Source organism: Centruroides vittatus, unplaced genomic scaffold, assembly GCF_030686945.1.
Source record: "Centruroides vittatus isolate TY-2023 unplaced genomic scaffold, ASM3068694v2 contig_970, whole genome shotgun sequence".
Lineage (NCBI taxonomy): Eukaryota > Metazoa > Arthropoda > Arachnida > Scorpiones > Buthidae > Centruroides > Centruroides vittatus.
Window position 1 is genome coordinate 619,615 of NW_027122643.1, and position 10,092 is coordinate 629,706.

The following is a 10,092-nucleotide window of genomic DNA, read 5'->3' on the forward strand; positions in this document are numbered from 1 at the left end:
TTTTCTTTAACCCAAAATCGAGAGTGAGTGTTCGTTGGTCGTAGACATGAATTGCAGTTGTGTTTGCTGCCATCAAGGTCATTTGAGATGCGCGCTTCTTTTGTGACGAGGAGGCTGGAAATATTGATACGTCGGAACCTGTGTCGACGAGAAAGTTTACGTTCGTTTCTCTTGTCTAGGATGAACAGGCGACGAGATTGCTCCGGCAAAGTGCATGTCGCCTCTACGCTTCGCCGCTCTCGTTTGTTGGAAAACTACACGGCGGAGTACATTTTTGTGCCTTTGCGCCAAAACGGTTGTGGTACCAGCAGTAGTTGTTGATACTGCGGTGAGTGGAATTGTTGCGATGTCCTGAACTACTGCGGGAGCGTCGAGAAAAATGGTCGCTGCGATCCCGACGTGCCTGCGTTAGTTTATCGATTCGCTTGTTAAGTTTATCTATTTCGACTAGTATTTTGTTGGTTAAGGTATCGGGCTTCTCAGGTTGCGACACTGAAGCTATCGTTGCAGGGGTTACTTCCACCACGCGGTCCGCTACTTCCGCTGCTTTGTCTACGTCGAGTGGGGTAATGGCGGCTAGGATAGATTGGACGGAAGTCGGAAGGTGTTGTATGAATAACTCTAGTATAACTGCGTCCGGGATTTGAAAATTTTCCGCCCGACGCTCTAGAACACGTAGTAGTTCGGAAGGTTTGCGGTCTCCTAGCTGTTCTCCGGCCAATAGTTTTCGTAACTCTTGTTGAGACGATTCGCCGGATCGTTTAATAAGTTCCACCTTTATGTGACCGTACGGGTCTGTACGGTCCGGAGAAATAATAATGTCTCTAACCGTTAGTAATGTTCAACGTAACCACTCAGTCGGTTTAACGAAACAGAAAGTTTATATTTACAATATGAATGTACTGTACAAAATACTACAAAATTAAAGTCACAATTAAATATGCACAAATACTAATCCACAACCGACTATTCCCGTACAAATTCGTCGAAAGAACTCCTTACGAACAAACAGACCGGTAATTACAAAACCTCCGATTCAGGAACAAGTCCGTACTAAACCACGTAACGTCCAACGAGAGAGATAGTTAGCACTTCGATAACGACGATCTCCCTTGATCCGATCCGATCTTAAATAGTCGACGGCGTTCGACCCTGCTCCAATCACATTCAAATGTTTCCATAACGGCCGGCCAACGGTCATCTTCAGCCGACCAATCGTCCGTCCGTCGTCGGTTTAAAAACTGAACGGTTCTTCCAACGGCTTTCTAACGGCCGTTTCCCAACGGTTTTCCGTTATAAAAGTTCGTTATATTAAAACAGGGCGGAAATCGCACGCTTAGGCGATTCCAAACCCTACACCGTTGATGCGACTTCCGGTGGTAAATGAGCCACTACGTAGTTGAACTTTGTGGCACTTTCCGTGATTGGCTTTGGAGATCCTAGAGCAAATGTGCTTTCGCACATGTGGAACCATAAGGCTGGGTCGGAAAAGTTGTACGGAGGGATTTTTACTGCTCCAATCTCGGCCATGATCTGACGATTGAAGTCGTGAACAAGGAAGAACGACGTACCTGATGAAGGTTCCAATGGGTGGATTCGGTAGTTTTCTTAGTTGAATTACGTTATTAGTCCGGGTTCGGGTCACCAATGTAGTGTTTTTACTGCTATTGCTTTTGCTTCTCGTCACTGCGCGCGATTAAAAAAAAACGAATGAGACGAACAGTAACAAAACTACGTTTATTTTCTGCTCGCGTAACAGTTACATGACTCGACGATGTGGCTAACAAAAGGCAACTGGCTGACCAAAAAGTCCCACAGGGTGAGTCCGGTCCCGTTCCAGGAAGTAATAACTCTTACCACCTGGGGTTCGTTACGACTGTTAAGATGTGGAGGGTGACGTTCCCCACAATACCTTATCTCCCCTCGTTTTTGGTATGTGTAGTATATACAGCTTACTTGTTAGATTAAACTCTGTGTTCTAACCGAGCAGTTGTTTTTCTCTTTACTCCACTGTCACACCCTGCATTTATCACAACAATTAAACTTTTTGCCATTTTATAGTAATTAAGAATATAAAAAGTTTTTATAATAAAATTTGATAACAGAATAACAGATGGCGTCACACGCAATTTTATTTTTGCTTAATAATATAAAAGTTTTAGGGAAAGTTACGTAACTCTCGTTACTAGATTTTCCGATTGCAACTCAAGGTCCTAGAATATATTCTAGGACCTTGATCGCAACTAGATTTTTTATAAATATGAAGAGTCTGTAACTATACAACAGTTTATATACAGTTTGTTGTTTCCGTAACAGTTTCAATGCTGGGAATCAATATCAACAGTGTAATGTATGTATTTAAGTATTGATTAGTGCAATATAAAAACACCGTGTTTATTTTCATGTTATAAGAGTTCAGTAACCATTTATGTCTAGATTTTGGTTTTTTATATTTGTCAAAAAAAAAAAATATCCTAACTGATAAAATTTTATTCTATACAGTTCTTTTAAGTTCAAAGCTGACTTTTATACATAACAAAATAAAAGCATGAATAAAGTTAATATATTTTTAAAAACATTATAAAGACCAATAATAAATTTTAAGAAATAAATTGACAAGTTATATTGCAAACTAAGCCAGCCTAAATTTTGTAAACAGTGAATCTAGTTAATATGATTTTCGTAATGTTTTATCCAAATCAGTTTAAGTCATGTAATAAACTGTGTGTAAGTGTAAATTTTAATAAAGTATTTAATTTTTTTTAACTAGCAAAAAATCTTTTCATGCCAATAAATGAATTAAATTAGTGAAATAACGCAACGCAACACGGGCGATCTGCCAATGGGGTGCAACCCGAGAGGATTTTTATGGGAAACTGGTCCTATTTAGCAGTGGCGTGCAGTCATTGAAAGCGATGGAAGCGCCGCTTCCACCTTCTAATGACCTTCCCTTGTATTTTATAAAATATAAATTTTCATATTTTAACGTACTTTGAATTAATTAAAATTAATGGTTAAAGTTTACCTAGGGAACCCCAATGGCCGCGCTTCCGGTAATCTCGACGGCAGGTGATGTTAGAAATTCGGTGTAGGTGGCGCAATTTTTAAATACACGCTATCGTATGCAAGTTTTTTGTTTTTCGTGACGGCTCGACTGCTGCGAGTGGTTTTTTTCACCAGTTAAACATTTTTGAAGAAAAAATGCTACTTTCTGCTATTTTTAATAGTAAATAGGTAAGTTTTTGTTCCGTCTACTTTTCGTGATGCAACGTGCCGGAATCAAGCCGAAATGGAAAGAACCGGAGTCCGTTCCAGCTGCTCCACAAAGCGACGAATGTAAGAAGGGAAAAAAAGTAAGGCACATTCGTGTGGCGAAACTAAAAAACGTGTAAAAATATCAAGTAAAAAGAGAAACATCAGCGATAGGGATCGCAAATCAAGGAAAAGCGAGAAAAAACGGAAAGGAAATGTATGACAGAGCGTCAAACACGTGAGTAACAGTTTATTTTGCAAGTTCAGCTAGCTATGAAATATAAAACAATCTTAAAACATTTATTTTTTATTAATGTAATTATTATTTTTTCAAAAAATTATACATACTAACTAATTTGCATAATTTTTTGAACGTAGTACGCGTGCGTAGTACAGCAAACAAAATGGCGACCGGAAGCGCGGCCATTGGGGTTCCCTAGGTAAACTTTAACCAAATTAATATTTTATTATAACTGCATTGTGTATCTTTTACAAATTTCTATACTACATGTGAAAAAAAAACGATAAGATTGCTATTGTATATTCGAATAATTCGGTGGCGGAAGGAATGTCGAAACCGGGTCAGTTTCCAATCAGCCAGATTATATAGGCATTGGCACATGCGCTTTACAGAGCACCAACGTCACGGTTTAGCTGGAAGACGCGACGCACGCGTAAGGGAGGATGCACACATGCGGCGCGGCAAGGAAAAGCGGTGACGCAAACGCGTCTTCGCCGCGCGGCAGCACGACCATACAAGCGGCAATCCGTTTACATTTCGGCGCATGCGTTCAGTATTCAAGATGGCGAACAATATCCACACTCCGCTATCCACGTGTTTACAAATTTTGTTTTGTACGGCTCGTTTTATTTAGCTAGAAGATTTCGTCGAAGATTCGAATGAATATTTTGGATTAGAGATATCGTATTGGCAAGAATCTTGCCGACATGTTTTGTTGGATCGATAAAGAACTGATGTACAAAATAGGCTTATTCTTCGATTAAGATCTCTCGATTAAGAATACTATTTCGAGTAAGATTCGGTTGTTTTGTTCTTTGAATTAAATAATATATGATTACTGTATCTGTATAAAATTTGTGTTAAATTTATTACTCTTTCCTCTTTATTCTGATGTTAGTTATCTCGGTTAACCACGTCGAACTTTCCGCCATTAAAACACCACGTGATTGTATTTTCTCACGTGACTGCCAGACGAAATGTTATTGGCTGATAGAAACGCGTCTTGGCGGCGGCCGCCGCAAAAGATAGAATTCGACCAACTTTCGCGGCACGAAATAGACCTCTGCGGCGAGAAAAAGTGACGTCATTCTGCCGCTTTTTCTTGCCGCGCCGCATGTGTGCATCTGGCTTAAAGCGTCCAACTCTATATCCCGGAGCGGTTGTGGGCTGTTAGCCGCCTGCTAGATATTCGGCCACCCTCGCCCGATTATGCGAATCATGAGCAGACTAGATCAACGGCGGGCAACCGCCGGCCCGCGGGCCAGCTACGGCTGGCGAAAAGTTTCTATCCAGCCCGCGAGATCTTTAATAGATTATTAAATTGGAAAAATAACTAATTAATACATTTTCAAGTCTATATTTTAATCCATTTTTCACCAACCACAGAAGTAACAGTTAAAAACGTTTGAAGATAAACTTCACGAAAAAACAAACAGTAAGTAGAAAATTCACATGATTAAAACGATATCAACGTCAGCCTTTCTATGGAGGATCTGACGTTTTTACATTAAAAGTGTTAGACTTGACGGTATGTAGAGGATTATACTTCCGTTTTTAATGTAAAAACGTCAGATCCTCCATAGAAAGGCTGACGTTGATATCGTTTTAATCATGTGAATTTTCTACTTACTGTTTGTTTTTTCGTGAAGTTTATCTTCAAACGTTTTTAACTGTTACTTCTGTGGTTGGTGAAAAATGGATTAAAATATAGACTTGAAAATGTGAATAATTTTCTTCATTGTCTAAACTTCGGAACTAATTAATAGTTATTTTTCCAATTCTTTGTAATTTTCGAAAACGATAAGAGAAATAAATGTAGTAATTAACTTTTTATTTATTTATTTCATATTTGCAGACTAAAAAAATTACGATTCACAAGAAAGCGTCAATTAACTACTATGGCCCGTGAAAAAAACGTAAAATTTATTCTGGCCCATGTTATAAAAAGATTGCCTACCCTAGACTAGATTTATAACTTAAATCAACCGATAGAAGTTTACTGGTATGTTTTTATGATAGTTCTATATAGTTGACAGGAGTTTTAAAAAATCCATTAAAATATTTGATATATTTATTCCGCGTTTATTCCGCTCTCCCATCTTATATTACTTACGGATTTCAATGTTAAGCCGGTAATATTACGATTTAGGATGTCCAATCTGTAAGCAAATGCAGATAAAACGTGTACAATTCTTGTACAATGTTAAAAAATTAACTGTTACTTTGGCATCATCGTTTACAACCAAATTTAATGAATGAAACGCACGAGGTACAAAAAAGCTCTAAAATTTATTTTCCTTAAATTTACGATTTATGTATCGGTTGTCATAAAAATTTCTTTCCACTTCTTTCCCAAGACTACAGATATTCAAGTACAAAGTAACTGGTTTCGACTTATTTCTATTTAAGAAGTAGTTAAATAATTAAGCAGATTAGGGAATTAGAAACATAAATAAAACCCTGATGAAAGAGCCGAAATTTTACTTAAACAGAAGCTTAACCAACCCAATCTCTTGCCGAGTACAGTGGGGTCTGATCTCTTCATAATATTAGATGTAATAAAGACAGAAATTTCTCCAGTTCAATGAGAGTGACCGAAAAGTTGTAAATTTTGGAAATTTCCGCGAACACTCGGTCCTAAAACGAATTAGTTAGAAAACGAACGACGGACAATCTGTTAAGTTTAACATATTTAGATTTTTACAGCTATGGTGAGAAACGTTTAAACTCTACAACAACCCCGTCGCGTCCTTTGATATATACTAGTGACGCGACAAAAGAGGCATTTGACATTGACCGGTATCGGCACCCTCGGGATTTGGCACGCACACACCTACCTGGACCGTCTCTGATTCCATTCATTAGCCACTCGTACGGAGCTACAGTATTTCACTAAATGGATTGTTTTAAGATTTAAAAAGTAAAGAATATTTTGTTATTTTTATGTACGTTTCTTCACAAAGTTATATTTAATTATAAGTTTCTTTAAAAGTGTATTTGTACAATTGAAGAATTTTTTGTATGAGGTATGTATATTCGTCACACATTTTGTTTTACCAAGTAAGTTTTTTTTTATAATTTTAATTTTAGCCCTTATATCGTGACTAGTGATTCAAAAATTTATTTTAAAAAAGTTTTGGCTCAAGACCGTATAACGAAAAACAAAACATTATTAAAAGAGAAAGACCAATGCCTAAATTAAATATAAATACGTCGACAAAAAAATTTCGACATTTTGACGAGAAAATTTATGACGAATGACGATTCTTTCGTAAAATTGAAGCAATTTGGAAATCAAAGAGGAATAGAATTTAACATTGGTAGACAATATAAAATAAATATTGAAAATTATAACGAGATAATTACGATTAATAGATATATCTAAATTAATAGACGTTATATGTTTTTTCTCAAAGCGAGAATTGGCATTTAGAGGGCATAGGGAATTTATTGAATCTAATAACGGAGGTAATTATATTGAACTTTCTTATTTATTAAGTACGTCGGATAATCTATTAAAAATACATTTAAAGAAGTATACGGTTTTTACTGGCTTATCGAACAAACGAATACGAACGGGCCCTGACGCGCAATTAATTGATTGCCCCTGTAAGTCGGCTTCTTACAGAAACACAGCTTCCCTATCATCAAATGTCACGGCACGCCACTGCTATTTAGGTGTTACAAACTTGGAGAAAACTCGGAAAACTTCACATGACCAACCCGTTGGCCAGGCGTGAACCCATGACAAACTATGAGTGTTCGGTGGTTTTATCTTCACGGCCACTGTGGGCTAAATAATTTATATTTGAATGGCCAAATTTTAATGTCTTGGATGTAAACAATAATAAATGAGAATAATACATCGGAAAAAGATGTATATAATATCATTTAATCCTTGCAGAAATTGCATATTAATGCTTTTTAAAGTACAGTACTATTATTGTAAATTTACATGTTCTTTTGAAATACAAAAAACAAACGAAAAATATTTTTGAATTAGCTTTTTGTAAAAAGAAAACTATCGACAAATTGTCAAATCTGTCAATAGTCAGTTTGTGATTGGAGTAAGATTTTCATGCTTAAAAGATCGATATTGTAAAAATTAATTATTGCAATTTTTTAAATGGATAACTCATGTAGTTTCAGTTTTAGCGAATAACGAAATATAGAATTATCACTCTGATCAAGCAGTTTGATTCTTCTAGCACTATGCTTTTATATCAAGATAGAGTTTCTATTGCTGATGATCGTGTGCTTTGCACATTAACATTTATAGGAACGTATGTTTTATTTATATATAACAAGTTCAGCAACTCAGTTATTTCCTAAAGTATATATACACATTTAATTTATTGATGATGTTGGATATTAAAGTTCACCAATCTTATAATTATTCATTAACCTGTACCATCGACACCATCCGCTTATTTCGTGAAATTACCAATCTCGCTCGAACTACTTTAATCAAGTTCACATAAACGGAATCAATCAATCAATATTTTTGTCTAATTAAGTCTTCAACAATCCTTGTAAATCTAATCAAGTTTCCAATACTTTTGCTAATATAGAGAAGAAAGTTATAGATAATTTCGAAAATTTGCAATTTATGATACAAATAGATCGATCATACTTAATCACCCGCTAGATACATTATTCTACTATCTAAAAGGGTAAACGTAATTTAGATTCGTAAATTGAAGTAGAAAATAAAGGAAAACCATGATTTATTACTAGTTTGAATATAGAATTATAGATTTTTCTGAAATTAATTGCTAAATTTTCGATTATTCTTATAGCTTATCTGGAAAACTAGGCTGTATCGTTTCATGCATTCTAAATATTCTTGATCTAAATTGTAAAATTGTTAAAATTACAGAAGAATACAAGATAAAATATATATATTTACGATTTAATTTTATATTTTTGGAAAAATTAATCTAAAATTACGTAGGCATCTCGCCAATATCATGCTATTTTTAGCAGAACTACATAAGGATAGCTTCCTTTTTAACAATAAAAATATTTTTAATCGAGAGCAATATACAATACAAATTTAAAAAAAATTAAATTTATGAGATAAAATAGTTTTATTTGATAAACACGCTACATTAATTAACTGGGGTGGAATAGAGGAATTATCATGAACATCATGAATAATATGTATACTTTACTTGACAATTATTTAAATACTGATTCTAATTCAAACAGCGATTCTGCTAACAAACAGTTAAATATATTCAATGCAAATTCTCCACGATTATGAAAAAACTTATACTTTATTTAAAGTTATGGCTTTTTTGTAATAATGGATCAGTTCTAACGTTTTTTTTTTTTTTTTTTTTTTAAATATTCTTACCATCAATCAATATTTGCTTGAAACTTTGAATGATTGATTTTATTATTCAAATAATAAGTACGACGTTGACCTGTGATGAGGAATTATTTTTCTGAAAAGAGTTTATAGTTCTTAATACGTTCCAAAAATAACCAAGGCTTTATTACATAAATATTACGCTTTTATGTTAGGAAATTAATGTGATAAGATACAGGATTTAAAACGTAATTAACCTATTTGTAACTAGATTATACGATTTGTTTTTAGCATAAATATTAAAGCCATTTGAGATATAAAATTTTTTAGTTCTTTAAACACAACTAAATTATCTTTATTTTAATGGAGAAGTGTTATAAATATTAAAAATTAGATACTTAAATTGAATTAGATGTTAATAGTTCTCTTTTGTCAAAATTACGCTTAAAGCGAAAGCTGTGCTTATTTATGTAAATTACGTTTTGGGGCGTGGTCTGCCTACTATTTAATCTGTGGCTGCTTGGACTGCTTGGGAGACTATCCGATTTTCTTTTGAACAATTGGTTTGAATTGCTGTTTTTTTCTTTTTTTAGGTAAGTCTAGTTTATAATTATGTCCCAGGCTCGGAAGAGGAAGACCTTTTCTCCAACCGTTCCTGAAAGATCAACAGCTAGGTTTAGGGGTGAGACTTCTTCTGGTGAAGAGGATATTGCGAACTTATTACAGGACTCAAATTTTGATGTGGCAGAGGGAGTTAGGCTTTTATTGCGATTGCATGTTTCGCTGAACGGTAAGGTTGATGAATTTATCAGAAGACTGGATCATCTGACAGAGTGGCTTCAGAATGTAGATGAGGCGTTGATTGACTTCGAGATGAGGTTGGGGGAGGTTGAGTCAAAGGTTGGAGGGGAGGTAACTGGTGTTGGGCATTCGTTGGATATGGATAAAATTTTCACGAAATTTTCTTTTTTTGAGAGAGAACTGGATGTTATGGATAATCAGAGAAGGATGAACAATGTTGTTATCCACGGATTGGAAGAGAGGAAAGAGGAGACTTCTTTGGAAATATTTGACACTGTTAATTCTTTTGCGGTTAATACATTAAATTTATCCTCGTCTGCATATTGTAAACGCGTATCGGGTTGGGAAGAGAGTTGGAGATAAACCCAGACCAGTGATTTGCCAATTTGGGTCTTTTAGTGATAAATTGAGGTTTAAAAAGACTGTATTTGAGAATCGGAATCTTAATGTTTCTGTGTATGATGATTTTTCTAAACGTTTGCGG